A 17,613-nucleotide genomic window follows, 5' to 3' on the forward strand; every position below is an offset into this window, starting at 1 on the left:
GGCCACCTCCATCTGCAGAACTGGCCCTGCTAGGGCAGCACCCAATGCGCTCCAGTGCTCCCTTCCAGTAATCCTGAAGCAGAAACTGGCCTTGCAAATAGGTTGCCAGCTTATCAACCCGCCTCTGCTCCTGTGCTGTGGCCACCGGTAGCCAGGAGGGGTGGGGCTGCCCCCATCAAGGGAAGAAATAAAAAATGCTGCACTAACCAACCAGATGGGTCTCAGATACCTCAGCTCTGCCTCCCCCAGTCCGCTTCATCTCCGTCCCTCCGAGAAGCCCCGTCAGCAGAGGGGCCGACGGGAAGGAAGCATTGGGGGCCAAGGGAAGCCCCGGACGCCGAGCCACCCCCGCCCTGAAGAGGCGACGGGACGCCCAGCAGCAGCAGCAGCAGCAGCAGCAGCTCCCTCAGCCGGGAGCCCCACCGTCGGGCGGCGCGCGGAGCTCCCTCTGCCGGGGAAAGCGCGGCCCCGCCGTCGGCGCGCCTCCTCCTCCCCCCTCCCTCCCTCCCTCGCCCCGACGCCTGGGCGGGCGGACGCTGCGATGGAGGAGGCAGCTGGCCAGCCCCGCCGCGCCACCCGGCCAGCCCCGCCGGACCAGAGGAGCCCCCCGCGCCCCAGCCGCCGCCGCCGCCGCCTGGAGGTGAGTGCCCAGCCCAGCCGGGCCCGCCCTCGCCCGCCCCGTCGGCTCGGCGTCGCTCCCTCCCTCCCCGCCGGCCAGGCCGCCCTCTCCCCGACCCGGCGCAGCGCAGCGCAGCGCTTGCCCTCGGCGCCGCCACCGGCTCCTCGGCGGCGGCTGCTCCCAGGGAGGGGGGATCGGGCCCCGGCCGGCGACGCGGGCCCGGTGGCGAGGCTCCCCTGGCCCTGCCCGCCCGCCCAGCTCGGCTGCCAGACGTGAGTTCTTGAAGGGGGGGGGCGGGAGCCCGGAGTCCTCCTTGGCCCGCCGGAGGGGAAGGGGCTCCCAGTCCGGACTGAAGGCCTCACACAATCTTTGCTATTTATGCTCCTGCTTCGTCTCATTGGGCGCAGTGTATTGAAAGCAAAATGCCTGTCCCTCCGCCGGTGGGCATGGGGGGAGGGAGGCGGGGGGGCGGAGGGGCAGAGCATCTCTGCATGCGCAGCCTCCCGAGGCGCATTGCCCCCCCCCCCCGCAGGTCAGTCCGCTTCCAGTCTCGGGCATCTTCAGCTATTGCCCTCCTGCTCTGCTTTTCTCCAAGGAAGTGAATGACTCGGATAGGAAGGTCCCCCTTCTCTTGTCTACAGAAGGTATCTTGCAGTCCCGTCCAGCTTGAGGGAACATCCCAGAATGAGCACAAAAAGAGGAAAGTCTGTAAGCAGGTGCAGAAAAAATGAGTTTATTCAAAGCAAACATACAAGCTCTAACAGCCTTGACACATTTTGGGCCCTTCAGGAGGGGAACTCTGTGTTAAGAAAACATAAGCTTTGGATAATAAAATAATAATAATAATCAAGCTCTATTCAGGGCATGTGGGTTGAGAAGATTTGTGGGACCGTATCTTCTGAAGGCAGCTCAGAATAGCTTTTGATTTTAAGAAGCAAGACTCTTCAGTTCAGTCAAAGCTTATCTTTCCTTTAACGCACACAGGTCACCTAATGAAGGGTGTTTGTTGCTCAAAGCACACTGATCTGTTGGAAGCAATTAGGCTACTTACTCCCCCCCAAAAGAAATTGCTTTTGAAAATAATAAAACTGTTACAACAATAACTTGGAACAAGTCTAGTTATGCAATACAATCTTCACAAAAAACCTTTACCTGGACTTTGTAGTGTCATTTCCAGCATATTCTTAGGACATTAATGGTTAATATAGCCTCTCCACATACAAATTGGAGAGTTGGTGGGAGAGAATTGTTATCTTCTTCCCTTACCTATGAAAAGAAAGGAGACTGAACCCAGTTATAGACTGTTCTTGTGATGAGCTTTACAATCCACACATCAATACAGTATTCCATATTTTTGCCTGGAAAGCCCAGGCTGAAAAGCTGCTTGTGGGGTCTTCTAGCAGCGTTTGCACAGTATGAATGCAAAGTATATTTTGAGTGTTCACTATGCTGCCTCTTATCTTGGTAATCTTTCTGACAACCTTGTAAAAGAGGCCAGTATTAATATCCCTCTGTTGCAAGTGGGGAAGAGAGCCAAGAGACTGCCTTGCCCCAGCTAGGCTTTCTAGAAGGTTAATGGTTGATGTGAGTTTGGACTAGGTACTTCCTGGTGTGCGCTCTCTCTCACACGCACAGTAATGGCATGAAATGTAAAGAGGGGTTGTGCATCCCCAAACACGCAGGGGCTTGTGATGGACTCTGATGAGTGAACTTTCAGATGGAAAGCTAGCACACAAGCCACAGGACTGACCTGCCTTGCACACTCAGCTTCTCAGCCCACACTATTCACAGATTTGCGGTGAATTTGCAGATTTACAGGTTTTAATCAGCTGCGTGGTTATAATCAGAAATTATCAGGATTGCATAGGATTTGACCTGGAAACCTAACCACAAATGTAATGTTTGGGCACCACAAAGAGGTCACAAAGCTTCTCTTAATATAATAACTATTTCTTCCGGCACAACAAGCCAGCCTATAGTTTTCAAAGAGGCCTTATGCCTTCAAGCATTGGATCTTAAATCTATCATTTGCTCTCAGGCTTATTAAAACTGCAAGGCTGTCTCAGATCAAAGTCTGGAAGGGCCACACAGCATAGTGAAGTGGCATGCTTTGAGTGGCACTGTGGGGGCTGGGAATAGGTGGAAGGCAGGAATTTGATGTCTGAATGATGCAAGAGTTTTCAGGCTGTTGGCTCCAGAGACGGGGTTCATAGAACCATAGAATTGTAGAGTTGGAAACGACCCCGAGGGTCATCTAGTCCAACCCCCTGCAATGCAGGAATCTCAACTAAAGCATCCACGGCAGATGGCCACCCAACCTCTGCTTGAAAACCTCCAATGAACCACCACATCCCAAGGGAGTCCATTCCACTGTCTTAACAGCTCTTGCTGTCAGAAAGTTCTTCCTATCAGCAGCATGGAAGGGGCTTGCTGCCAACTCTTGCCCCTCTGGCCATATTGTTAATGTTCAAAACAGCCACCTCCCAGCCTGCTTTTATTCTGACAAAGAAAAAGATATGAGGGACAGATGCTCTACACCAGGCATGCCCAACAGGTAGATCACTGGACGTCCATGATAGATCACTGGTAGATCCCTGGCTCCCCCCAAAGAAGCTCAAAAACTTTGGCTCCTGTAAAAAAAGCTCAATAACTTTGACCTGACCCCCCCCCCAAGGGTGTAGAACACTGCCAGTTTTTAACTCTGTGAGTAGATTGCAGTCTCTTGGGAGTTGGCCGCCCCTGCTCTACACAACTGGGTGCCAAATGTCTTGTCAGAATGACCTGTCAATTTGACTCCTCGATCTTGAGTTTGTGTTATCCTCCCTGGAGTCACTTTTCCTCTGTTTCCTGTGGTTGCCTCTGTCCCCAGATCTCAGTTGTTCCTCTGCAGTCTGTTATTAGGACTGACAGTTTTCTGTGTCCTCTTGAGAGTGGGCAAGGCTCAGTGGTCGAGCACATGCAGATAGTCCCAGGTCCAGAATGCAGTTAGAAGTACGTCCTAAAGTTGGTAGAAGATGAGGCTCTGAGGAAAATGAGAGAGGAAGGCACATCTTTTTCTTGGGAGATTTTTGTAGGTGTTTGCATCTCTAGCATGGCTGTGAAAGAACCTCTACCCAGGGCATTGTGGAGAGCAGTTGGTTGTTAAAGTAAATTATACTGGCCTTGGTAGAACCATAGATCATATGATTCCCTTCTTTTGGTTTGAGTCACAGTACTGCATTTGGGTGGAGGTATTGTGTATGGGAACTAGTGGCATGTACAACCCCAAAGGCTGCTGCGTCTTGGAAACAGCATGCTTTTCCTCATGCAGATTGTTCTCTAGAGTGGAAATGCACTGAGCTGAGGTTTTCGGGCTGGATGATGATGATGATGATAACGCACTGTGAAGCTGCACAGTTGCTTGTCTGTTTTATGACAGTGAGGGTAGGGAATTGGTAGTGGGATTAGGATAAGGGATATTGGGTCGATGAACTAATAGATTGATGAAGAGGCTGCATACATTCAAGTGTAAAGAGGAATCACTACAGTTCTTCAACTGTATTTATGTGTGTATCCAGTGTATTTGCTGGATAATTTCAATATAGATGTTGCAGTTCACCACTTTTTTGTTTTTACACAAGCAAGAGGTATAGAAAATTTAATTAATTAAATTTAATTAATAAATGGCATAGGAAAATCCCTGCTGAATTAGAACAAGAATCTACAGAGTCCAGCATCCAAGATCCAACAGTAGTCAGCCAGATGTCCCAGGAAGCCTCAAGTGACAAACACGTCTCAATTTATGTCTCCCAGTACTGATATTCAGAGGTACAGTGGTACCTTGGGTTACAGACGTTTCAGGTTACAGACACTTCAGGACACAGACTCCGCTAACCCAGAAATAGTACCTCGGGTTAAGAACTTTGCTTCAGAATGAGAACAGAAATCGTGGAGCAGCGGCGGCGGTGGGAGGCCCCATTAGCTAAAGTGGTACCTCAGGTTAAGAACAGTTTCAGGTTAAGAATGGACCTCCAGAACGAAATAAGTTCTTAACCCGAGGTACCACTGTACAATGCTTGTACACTGTACAAACCACTGTGTTTCCATGTAGCCAATGTGACTAATAGTCACAGATAGACCACAAATTTCTCTAATCCCCTTTTAGAGCCATCAGCCATCTCAGGGGTAAATATCTATGTTATGGTGAACTGCATTGTACAAAGACCTCTTTCCATCAACCCTCAATCCTCTGCCCTTTCAACATGGTTACAAGAGAGGGCAAAAATGTTTGTGTCCATATTCTCTGCACTGATCTTTTTCCTAACTTGGTTATCTTTTATTTCTAAACTAAAAAGCCAGCCTCCTGGTCATTTTTGGCTGTAATCCTGTACACACTTACTTGAGATTTGCTTTTGAATAGCAGTGCATGGATTGCACTGTTAGTTGCTTTCTCTTTTGGTACATACGTACTAGCTCTGATTATTTGTCCATGTAGCCCCATACTGTCTGTTCTGACGGACAGGGAGTGTCCCACAGAGGACACTGGCATCACCTGCTATTGATCCCTTTTAGCTGAAGACACCGAGGGTTGAACCTGGAGCCACCTGCTTGTTTGCAGACCCTTGTCACTGACTTGTGGTTCCCCAGCCACAACACTCTTTCCAGCTCCTGAATATCCTCATGGAGGGGGAGCTGTCAGAACTCTAGTTTTCCAAAGGCAGTCACACTGCAGATTTTATATAATGGCACTGTGGCAAATAACAGTGTTATAAGGGAAAAAAAGTCTTCATTTTGTCTCACAGTACTTCTCAGCAACACTGAGTTTCTAGTTTTTACTGCCACAGAACATTGAGTACTCTACTCAGCACTGACCCAGGGAAACCCTTTCAGTGAAGTGCACATATTAATTACATATATTGCCTCTTTGGGGACTGTCAGGTGCTTCTTGGGCAATTTTAAAGGCCCAGTGATAAATTTATCCAAATCAGGAGTTAGGCAGGAAAACCCATTTTTAAAATGCATTTTGGTTTCTATACATAACACAGTGGTGTCCTCCAGATGTTAATTGCAACTCGTATCAGCCTCAGACTGATGGTCAGGGGTGATAGGAGTTGTAGTCCAGCAAGATCTGTAGGGCACCCCATTGACATAACATGCATATAACTGGTGCTTGTTCTTGATTGCCAGCTACTGAACTCAGAATGGAGCAGCAGCAAACCTTAAATATTCCATACTCAGAAAGTTCTGAGACAGAGGATGGCCATGAGGATCTGATCCCAGCCAGAGCTGTTTGTTTTAGAGGCTCCTCAGACTGCCCTTCAAATCAGCTGTCCCCTTTCTCATTCTATGGCACTCCCTGCCTGCCTGCCAGCAATCTATTAGTGCTCCTCTTGCTCTGTTTGCTAATGAATATACAAACCAAGGACTTTTCCATTCACTTTATCACCATCTTCTAATCAGCCTATTGGAAAGTGCAGAACGAAGCTCTTTCTCTCTCTTCCCTCCCTCCCCAGTTTGTGGGAAGAGATCCTTAGGAGAGATCCTTCCCCCCTCCCCCCATCCCTTCCTCCTGCCTCATTGCTTTTCCCAAAGCCTCTGGCCAAATCTCCGCCAAACAACAAAAACCATCTGTTGATATCTGTGGCCAGCGCAACCGCATTCCTCAGGCTTCGGATGTGCTGGAGAGGCTTGGGGTGGGGGTCTGTTTCTGATAAAGCAATTGCAGCTGTTCAGATCAGGCCAGGATTGCTGTCCTGCCATGTGCTGCAAGATGTCCCCAAGGCAGATAAATTAAGAGATGGGTGGCAGGATATTTATCACTGGAAATTAGACCAGGAAGAAATAGCTGTTCTCCACCCACGAGTGCTATTTAGGAACCTGGAGGAACTCTCTCCTGCTGGGATGACCTCATCCATTGCAAGGAATCTGCTCCACCCTAATACTCCTACAGTCTTTCTCAACTTCCACAGAGCAGGAAGTGCCTTCATGGCATTTGGCTCCCAAGCAAGGCATCCTTGGCTGCTTGTGGACAGGGACACAAGGGGGTGTGGGTGGACAAGGAGTGTCCATGCTGTATGTACAAAGCTCAGATCAGGATCAGGCCTGCAGGGACAAAAGTGGGTTAATGCAGAAATCAACATCTAGCAGGGCTTTGGCATTTGCCTCTGGTGTTCCAGACACGGGGCAGATTCTGGCTCTTGAGTTCAACAGACTGGCTGAATCTCTGCTGTAAGCAGAAGGATGCCCCCATGTCGAAGTTGGAGCAGGGGCTGGTGACTGAATGTGCACAGCGCCAACCACCAGGTCATTGTCTTTCAGAGCTAGCCATTCCTAGCAATGGTAACATTGCTCTTTAAAGCACCTTTTCCCCCAAGGCGGGGATGCAAGTTCCGCTCCCCCCCCCCTTGTTCTTGAGATGCTTATTATGCTCCTATGCAGAGAAATTGTGTTGGTTCCAATCACCACTGAAGGAGTGATGACATACCCTCCAACATTTCTCCAGGGAAAATAGGGATGCTCTAAATAATCATAATCACAATCACAATCATAATACCCAGCCCATCTGACCGCGTTGCCCCAGCCACTCTGGGCACCCTCCAACATATATATAAACATAATAAAATATTAAACATTGAAAAAAGCTCCCAATACAAGGCTGCCCTCAGAACATCCTACCATACCCTCCAATATTTATCCAATGAAAATAGGGATGTCCTAAAGAAAAGCGGAGGGACATGGGCTTGCCGATCAGAAGGTTGGCGGTTCGAATCCCCGCGACGGAGTGAACTCCCGTTGCTTGGTCCCTGCTCCTGCCAATCTAGCAGTTTGAAAGCACGAAGTGCAAGTAGATAAATAGGTACCGCTCCAGCGGGAAGGTAAACAGCGTTTTCGTGCGCTGCTCTGGTTTGCCAGAAGCTTAGTCATGCTGGCCACATGACCCGGAAGCTGTACGCCGGCTCCCTCGGCCAATAAAGCGAGATGAGCGCTGCAACCCCGCTGCAGAGTTGTCTGCAACTGGACCTAATGGTCAGGGGTCCCTTTACCCTTTTTAAGGAAAAGTGGGACATTCCAGGTTCAGGTCAGAAACTGGGACAGCTTCTGTAAATCTGGGACTGTCCCTGGAAAATATGGACACCTGGAGGGACTGTGATGATAACCCCTTCCTCAAGTTGGCTTTTGCGTATGTGTAAAGGAGAGAAAGAGAGAGAGAGTTGTCTGGATTGCTTAGTTCCTCATTGTAGGGTGCAGGCTGCACAACACATCAGGAAAGGCTGAAAATGATTAGACATATTTTAACTCTGATAGATGCCATTTTCGATTAAGCAGGGTATAGGGCAAGGTTCAAAGTCCCAGTCTTGGATGGATTTAAAAATATATTGTTCAAAAAGAGTGTGTTTTTGAAATAATTTGTTCCAATGACTTAAAATACCTCTTCTGAGAATACAGCAATGTTAATCAACACAAGTCAATTCCCTCAGCCTCCCTTCTCATTTGGAAAGAAAAGGGATTTGTGTGTTTAATTGATTTATAAGGTTTGGAGAACGGGTGGCCCTCCAGATGTTTTTGGATTGCAGTTCCCATCATCCTTGACCACTGGCTCTGCTGGTTGAGGCTGATGGGAGGTGATAATTCTGGCCCTGATTTATATCAGTTAGGTGCTCAGTGTGTAGAATGAATGATTTGACCAAAGGGACTGGGAAACAATCACAGGTGGAATGAAAGAACACTCCATGCTTGCCCTACTTCAGTGGTGCTTTTTGTTTCCAAAGTTTAGACCTCTAAAAGTCTGCTGAAAGTTGGGTGGGGAAGCAATTTTTCTGGTGGGAAGGAGAAACGTGGGGGATTAACTGTAAAAAAAACTAGACAAAAGCTACAGATGCTATAAGGTTAATAGGATTATTTTTTCAAATCCAAATAATTTTTATTGGTTTTAAAGGTTAATAGGATTATAAACACTTTGGAAAAGTAGTTTCCCCAACTTCCTGTCCTGGATGTGTTGAACAGATATATGGCTGCATCTTGGGATGCTTTTAAGGTCAAGGAATCCTTTCCGATTAAATGTGAGTAGGTCAGTCCAGAAGTAATCAGGAGCAAATGGAAAGTGGAAGAGAATTATTTTTAAACCTACAGTCAGATTTTAAAAAGGAACCTGATTGAATGTGAAAATGGAAGTTAGGATGTTTTCTAAAGAATACAAAGGTTGCAAAATGCTATCTCCCTTCTAGCGTCCCTGTTCCTATGGAAGAGCAAGACACTCGTGCCAGTGAGCAGAAATGGAGCTGGAGGTCGCCCCCCTTGGTCAGGTTCAGAGGAGGGGCATATCAGGGAAGCAGCGTGCATGCACTGTTTTTAAAACGTGAAGGGGACATCCGACTTGATGTCTAAGGGGTGGGAAAGACGAGCTTTTTTGAGGGTTCAGCTTGGCGGAACACAGCTCTGCAGTCAGGCTCACCTCTGAAGGGCGGCTGGGATTCATGCAGACCTAGGAAACCTGTATGTCATCATCTCCCCCTTTCCGCATTTCTGTGTCTGACACACTCTTCCCTTTTTTCTTCTGCTTTTGATGGAACAGACTTTAGAATTGTGTGTTCTCTTCCCAGCCCTACAACTTCCTTAAGACTGAGGATATCATAGACTGGTGCGGTACTCCCCATGCCTTGCCTTGAGGCAAGATCTATGATTCTACAAGATGGCTTCATTTATCTTCTCTCCTAGGGCAGTGGTTCCCAACTGGTGGTCTGCGAACCACAGGGGATCTGCATAACCCACTCGGGGTCCAGGGCACCATTCACATAACAAAAACTACCACAGAGATACCAGCATTTTCCAAAATAGGAGCTCCATGGCTTGACATTTGAAAAACAGGGGGTCTGTGGTACTTAGCTAATTGGGAACCCCTGCTCTAGGACAAGACAAATGAGCAGCCTAACTTCAAAATGGTCATTGCCCTAGTGAAGCACCACGAGTAATCCAGTGGCTTTATTTGCATGTCACTTTAAACCACAGTTAACCTTCATTGTGGTACAAAGTGAAAGCGCAGCATGCTGGTACACACTGCTGAAATCGCAGGCATTTTAGTATGGCCCCCTGCTCTCAGAAACAAGAATCGTGGTTTGTCTTTCTGCAAACAACAAAGCACAGGCTACAGTATAAGCACATTTTGTTTTTGACTTACTGCTTATTGTTTATTTGGGGGAAACAAACCACAGATTTAAGGCAAACCATGGTGGAACAGAGAAGGAGTGAAGTGGCTGCAATTCTTTCTCTGTTCACCTTTAAACAATAGTTAAATTTAACTACAGTGGTACCTCGGATTAAGAACTTAATTCGTTCTGGAGGTCCGTTCTTAACCTGAAACTGTTCTGAACCTGAAGACCACTTTAGCCAATAGGGCTTCCCGCTGCCGCCGTGCAATTTCTGTTCTCATCCTGAAGCAAAGTTCTTAACCTGAGGTACTATTTCTGGGTTAGCAGAGTCTGTAACCTGAAGCGTCTGTAACCTGAAGCACCTGTAACCCGAGGTACCACTGTATAGTGATGTGCAAATGAGGACAATGCAGCAATGTCCCCCTGGTCACACATTGCCTCTCAAGGGAATCACGTGAGTTGCTTGTGGAGTTGAGCCATCCATAACCAAACCAGACCTCCTCATGCAATACGTCATGTCTGTTCTGTTCTCAGCCAAGTCCAGCTTTTGTGCTTCTCATATTTTTCTCTAGTTTTGCAAATGTAGTGACAACTTGGTTCTAACTTGGTTTCTATTTATTTCTGTTGAGCCAGCGGTCATCCAGTGAGGGAGTGTACCAACTTCTGAGCCCCTCTTAGCATTTTCAAATGGGTGCATTCATAAGATTGTACCTTTGTGGTCTGCATGAATTAACACAAGGCAACTACCACCCTCCAAGTTGTGTAATGATCACACATTCCTTATACACAAGATTGCGTCCTTGATTCTTGTTCATGATGTGAACTGGAATTTCCATTCCCTGTATCAGCACGCCTTGGATGATGGGAAAGAGCCAAACTTTTACTGCTCTTTTCTGTGTACAACAGGACTGTGATCATTTCTTCATTTCTAAAAACAATATTGTATTTTTTTAAAAAATAATAATCATATACCACCCTTCATTATAAAATTCCAGAGTGGTGTACAGGATACAATTGCACACCAATAAATTACTGTAAAATAATTAATGAAACAATCTACAGTAGAAAACATATTACTTAAAGCAAGGGACTAAAAATTAGCAAATGCTTGGTTGAATAAACAAACAAACAAACAAACAAACAAACAAACAAACAGGTCTTTAACAAGTGTCAAAACACAACTAAGGATGGTAATTCCAGAAGCTGGGTGCCAAAACAGAAAAGACCCTCCAAAACAGGGGTGCCAACTTGAATAAAATATTGGGGGGGTAATCCCCACCCCACATAATTGATTACATGGCACACCAAACATACAGTATTTGAATGGCAATGCCCATCAACTGGGGGGCAGCCCCCTCACATATTTTATTGGGGGGGGCAAAGGGACCTCGGCCCCTAGGAGTTGGCTCCTATGCTCCAAAAGATGTACATGAGCAGGTAAAAAAGGAAGCAGGAAGCAATGTTCAAAATCAGCCAGGCACATTTTGCACCTGTCTATCAACCACGTGCGACCAAGTGATGATGCCTGGGAGCCAGGATGATGCCTCACATCTCCACCATCTGGAGGTGCATGCTTGGGGATCATTGGATCTTGACTGTTTTCACACACTAGTACCACATCCTGTAGAATTCTATCAGTTCTATTTTATCTGCACAATTGTAATGAATTTCAGGAACCAAAATGCTTTTTCTGTGCAGCCTGAATAGGCACAGTCACCATTAAGAAAAAGAGGTCGGAACAGGGCAGTTTCTATGTGGCCTGTCCCTGGATCAAGTGACTTTTCTTCTTTAAGCTCTCAAAGTTCTTAACCTAGCTCAGGGTTATCATTTGAACTAGCTGGATGTTTAACTGAGAATCACTCGCAGTCAGTCCATCATGAGAAAAATAAGATGTTAGAGCTGTCTTACCCGAAAGTGGCAACTAGACATACCGTTTTGGTGACTGTAACCTTGGTTTAAGGAGCATTGGATGCATCGCTTATTTATCTGAATTTCTAACACCGGCAGGAAGGCCTGATTGGTAGATCTTAGTAAACAGCCAAGTCCGTACAGAAGAAGGTGGTCCCTAGATCCCAACTTGTTTGTTGTTATTATTATCAATAATTTGTTAACCAAGGCAATAGTGCAGTAAAAACAGCAAAAAGACAGTTAAAAAGACAGCCAAGACATTTAAAACGAAACAAAAGCAATACAAAGCGAAACAAATTCCATGGCAAATACACATTTATCCAGCTAGGAAAGCCTGTTGGAACAAATATGTCTTCAGTGGTTTCTGGAGCATGATAATAGTGCTGCCTGCTTTATCTTGACAGGAAGGCTATTCTACAGAACAGGGGCAACCACACTAAAGGCCCTGCTCTGAGTTAATCCAGTGTGGGTATCTGAAATCTTTGGAACTTTAGGGAGAAACTTCTCTATGGGTTGCAAGGTTCTACTGAGATAATGCCATCTCTCAAGCAACCAGGTTCAGAGCTACATAGGGCCTTATAAATTACAGTGGTACCTCGGGTTACAGACGCTTCAGGTTACAGACTCCACTAACCAGTAAGTTGTTGCTCCAGGTTAAGAACTTTGCCCCAGGATAAGAACGGAAATTGCACGCCAGCGGCAGCAGGAGGCCCCATTAGCAAAAGCATGCTTCAGGTTAAGAACCATTTCAGGTTAAGAATGGACCCCTGGAATGAATTAAGTTCTTAACCTGAGGTAACACTGTAGTAACATCCCGTTGAACCTGACTTGGCAGCAGACTGCCGGCCAGTGCAGCGCCTTTAGCAAAGGTATAGCACCCTGCTTGCCGTAGCTCCCTCCACTCAGCAGCCTCACCACCAAGTTGTGCACAAGCTGCAGCCTTTGCACCAGCCCACATACATCATATTGCAATAATCCAGTCTTTGAGATTACCAAAATCTTTGAGATTGCCAGGGGAATTCCAGAGAAGTTGAAGCTAGGAGATAGTGACTGATCTAAAAGCCCCTGCTGTGTATTTTGTGTCTGAGCATTTATCAAAGTTATCCATTGGGGAGGTGGGGGGGGGGGGACTTCTGGGCCTTGGGCAGCTTCCATTCATTTCAAAGGGGCTTGTGCAAGAGAACTTCCCCATTGAACTGTGCCTCATGGGTCAATTTGGTCTGCTTCTTTCTCTCTTTTTCTTGCCCTTATATATTGTTTTCTTTGTTAGTGTTTTGAATCTCACATCTGAATATAGAATATTGTTTGCAATCTTGTGAAATTATATTTAATAAAATTGAAAAATTAAAAATCCACTAAGGAGGGATTATCAGAATACAGTAGTGGCTTTATGCAGTATCCATAGAACTATACCTATACAGTATCATAATTCCGTGGGATCTTAGTAGAAAATGCAGAATGAGGGACTGAGCACAGAATTCAACTTCCAAAAGAATCTTAGCTTTAGCTAAAAGAGGAGGGGAAACTAGTCCTATTGGCTGCAAATATAGGATTGAAACTGTGCCAAATGTGAGCCAGTGTGGTGCAGTGGTAGAGTGTCAGACTAGGAGCTGGGAGACTTGGCCACAGAACTCACTTCCTCTCAGCCTAACCTACCCCACTGGTCCAGTTACAGATAGGTAGCCGTGTTGGTCTGCCATAGTCAAAACAAAAAAATTTCCTTCCAGTAGCACCTTAAAGACCAACTAACTTAGTTGGTCTTTAAGGTGCTACTGGAAGGATTTTTTTTTGTTTTGACTACCTCACTAGGTTTTATGGAGATTAAATGAGGAAAAGGAGACCCATTTTCACTAGCTTGAGTTCCTTGGAGAAAAAGGTGGAAGGTAAGTGTAATTTTAAAAAATGCTTTCCCAATCTCAAAAGAAAGAGGAGCTGCCAAGTATGATCTCTAGGGACTGTGGACGAGGCGTCTTTGCAACTTTTTGCCCCTTCCTGTGATGTATACTCATAATTGATTTGCATAATTTGTACAGATTGCAGAACTCAACTTTTCTTGATGCAGAATTTTAGCATTTGCAACACAGAGCACAAGCAACCCTCTGCTTCAGTTCTGGGGTGTGTGTGATGCATTGGCAGAAGCCCCTCACGCTTCCCATCAGACTTTCCTTCTGGAGTGCAGGGTTGTACACATCATTAACGGCTGCCTGAGCCATTGGAGCAGCAATAGCACTTCTCGGTTGCTGCATCAGGACTGTATGAGCTGCTTGAAAACTACTCCAGCTCTGACTCTGACTCCAGCTACAGCTGCCTACCTCTGTGATGTGTTGCTCAAGCACTCATGCGTCTCAGCCTGCCTGCTGTCTCTTGGTCCCCCATTCATCTGTTGTTTGGGGATAGTCTTCATATCCCATTCTTCTTAACATATTAACGCGGAGGTTTTTAACCCTTTTGAGTCCCTTGACCAACTACACTCTTTCTGTGGCACCCCTGTGGGGCTCACGAGCCCAGTTATGTCCATCCCCCCCCCCCCCCGCCTGCAGAGCTGGCAGCCTCTCAACCTTTTTCGAACACCTTGCCATGTGGAGTGTTCCCTCAGCCTCCTCTCCTTGAGAGTCCTCTGGGCAGCCACTGCTGCCGCTCCGGTCTCTGAGCTACCCCCCACTCCACCCCAAAGAGAGTTGCCTCCTCACACTGCCCCACAGGGAAGAGGATGCCCCCAGCCTTAGTGGCTCAACAAAGATTGGCCGAAGGTGAACATGAGGCTAGCAGTTTACCTTGGGAGACAGCAGTGGGTGCTGCCAGGCCTTTGTGGTGGAAAGGCAGCCCTTCAGCACCAGGTACTCAGCTCCTAGGCAGGCCTTGCACACAGCAAGCACAAGAAAGGCCAGCTCAGCACATGCCTGCCTGCCTGGCCTCCCACTTGTCTGTCCATTCCCAACAGCAAGGGCTGGCGGGCTGGGCTCCCTCACCCCCTTGCTCGCTTACTTCAGGGCCACCTCAGCTCCTGGCAACCAGCGTCCCTGACCAGCCCCAGAGGCACCCTTCACCTGGAGAGCATGTAGCCAGGGCTGCTGCAACAAACAGCTGTGCAAGCCTTTGGGAGGCAGACGCGAGAGGCATCAGAAGGAGGTAAGGAAAGAGGGACAGAGGTCAGTGGTGCCCGAAGCACCACCGACCCAAAGGTGCCCCAGCACACTGGTTGAAAACCACTTTATTAACATATTCCTGCTTAGCATGCTTCTCAGCTCTCTTGCTTAATTTTTTTAATACTCAGAGTATTTTAATACTTTGTTGTTTGCATGGTTTTTTTCTCTATCTTGTAGCTTTTTTCTCTTCTTGGCTTCCCAGTAGTTAATTCCCTCCCTGCTCCCAAACAAGTATTCCCTCTTGCTTCTGCCAGTGACTCAGCAGCCCTAAGCTGTAGGCTGGGACATGCCTGGATATGATTTTGGGGCTGGCTGTGCTGGTGCATCTCAGCATCCTGGTTTAGTGCGGGAATCCTGCCAGGTCACGGTGTAAACGTCCTCACACCTGAGATGAGAACAAGCATCACTTGAACAGCATGGGAGACGCATTTGAGGAACCCTCAACCAACCGAAGGTTGGAAATGTAGCCTTTGAAGGGGTCTGGTAGGGGAGTGAATGTGGCTGGGCTAAAAACTGCTGCAGTCATGTGATCAGAAGTTGTCTTCCCCCTGCATTTATAGAATAAGGCATGGCTCACAGAAAGCAGCTCCTGCTGTATTATTTATTATATATTTATTTCTATAAAATTTATACACAACTTGATTACAAAAGGATAAAACAAGAAAATCAAGAAAAAAATCCCAGACATACTTTAAAATATACAAAAGTTAAAATACCAAAACAGTCATTCTCTCCCTTTCCCCACAACCTGGACAGATGTGTGCTGTAACCATGTAAGGCAGGCATGGGAAACTGGCGGCCTTCCAGATGTCACTGGACTCCCAACTCAGATCAGTCCCAGCCAGCATAGCCAATGGTCAAGGATGATGGGAGTTGTAGTCCAACAACTTCTGAGGGGGGCCCTTGTTCCCCACCCCTGCTATAAGGAAACCTAAGTGTGAATCAGACTGCATGTTCTGTGGTTGAGGCAACTCTTTCAGTCAGAGCAATGGATGTGAATGCTACCTCTATAAAGACCATGTCACATTCGTGCTCCCGACACAATCTTGTGGCTGAGAGGGGTCTGTCAGATCTTGAATGTGGGAGAAGCTGCCTGTTCAATACTGCTTTTAGAAAGCTTTTAAAAGCCTACTCAAGCAGCCACTTTCTGCATCCTCTTTTTTTGGTTCTGGCACTGTACAGTTAGAAGTTGTAGAAACCAGCTGAGTGGATTGTTTGAAAATGTTCTGTGTGTTTTTGCATGCATATGCAAGCTATCCCTGTAGCATCTTCAACTAACACATTTATTGACAGGATGGCTTTCACTGGCAAGAGAGGAATCTGAATGTGAAAATATGAAGTTGCCTTATGCTGAGTCAAACCATTGGCCCATCTAGTACAGTATTGCCAACTCAGACTAGCAGCAGCTCTCCAGAGTCTTTCATTCTGGGGAATTTTGTAGTCCTGCTCTCAAATATCATTTTAACTGGAGATGCCACAGTGGGTAGCAGCCCTGTGTGCCTGATGCAGTTCCTGCAGACTCCATGGTCTACATCTCCTTAGATGTGGACATACACTTCGTATCCCATCAAAGCTGGTATCTGGTTATGCTCTATGGCATTGTTGGCTCACAAAGCCTGATCCTACGGCCTTCCTTTCACGTGCTCTGGGAGCATTTTCCCATTTGCTTCCTTTGTCCATGGCATTTACTGTACTAGCCTCTCCAGCGCTGTGATGAGGTTGACCTGCAGAAAGAACAGTGAAACTGACTAGCATCCCCACATGCTTCAAGAGCGTTGTTACCCACTGTTGTCTGAAAATGAGGTGCAGGGTTTTTCACCTCTTCTCTGTTGTTGTAAAGGATGAGGCAAAGCCCTACGATGTGACAAAAGTGCATGAATCCATTCATTCGGCTTTTTTCCTCTCTGTAATATTTGCTGCTGCAAAAGAGAAGTTTGCTTCTTCCAAACTTCACTTAAGTCCATAAGAATGTAGCAGTTGATCTCAAAATTACTGGTGCCCCCGTTTCAGTTACCTGCAAAGGTTCCCAATAATTGCTTCTCTCCATGCAGCCACATATGAGACACTAGTTTGGGGGTCTACTGTTACTATACTTCTCCATCAGAAGAAAATATTACTCTCTGTATGTCAATATTGCTTTTGATGTAATGATGGGCATCCCAGCATCAAAGCCTTCTCAGAAGTCTCACTGGCGCTTTAGGATGCTCTATGAGATGTTAGCATGTCTATTTCTGATGTAGGTGTATCTGCATTGTCATGTTGTTTGAACAGTCACTTGTTCAGGAACCTTTAGTGCTGCTCCACAATTTTCTTCCCTTCCTCCTGTAGTCTGTTTGGGGCCATATACCACTCAGTCACTTTTGCAGGTTTACCGATTCTATTCCTATTGATCATAAGACTGTTCTTTCTGATCCAAAGTAAATAAGACATCCAGAATCTCTTACTATATCAGTTTTCAGCCTTTTTGAGTCCATGGCTCCCTTGACCAACTACATTCTTTCTGCGGCACCCCTGTGGGGCTCAGGAGCCCAGTTATGTCACCCCCTGCCTACAGAGCTGGCAGCCCCTCACCCTTTTTCGAACACCCTCCCTTGGGGAGTATTCCCTCAGCCTCCTCTCCTCTCCCCTCTCCCTGGGAGTCCTCCAGGCAGCCACCAAGGAAAAAATATGGCTCTTCCTTTCATGCATGCGAGTCCGTAACTGTCTTAAGCAGCATTTTTGTTGTCGTCATGTTTCAAATAAATGTTGCTAAATGAATGGTAACCTCTAGAAACCCTTTTCATAGCAATCAGCCGTCTTGTTTTGTCTAGGTATT

At 46.7% G+C, this 17,613-nt stretch overlaps 1 protein-coding gene across 4 annotated transcripts in view; it reads left to right on the plus strand.

Annotated features, from left to right (window-relative positions):
* The first annotated feature begins 508 nt into the window (after positions 1-508).
* The window catches only part of S1PR2 (sphingosine-1-phosphate receptor 2), a 79,325-nt gene continuing 62,220 nt past the window's right edge, over positions 509-17,613 (plus strand). For 2 of the 4 annotated variants that reach the window (XM_083719604.1, XM_083719606.1), the window contains exon 1: positions 509-640. The gene's annotated coding sequence lies outside the window, so the exon portion shown is untranslated. The remainder of the gene's footprint in view (positions 641-17,613) is intronic. The other 2 variants (XR_014559383.1, XR_014559384.1) reach the window with 1 other exon arrangement.

The sequence above is a fragment of the Podarcis gaigeae genome (genome assembly GCF_964106915.1).
Source record: "Podarcis gaigeae genome assembly, chromosome: 17".
Taxonomy (NCBI): Eukaryota; Metazoa; Chordata; class Lepidosauria; order Squamata; family Lacertidae; genus Podarcis; species Podarcis gaigeae.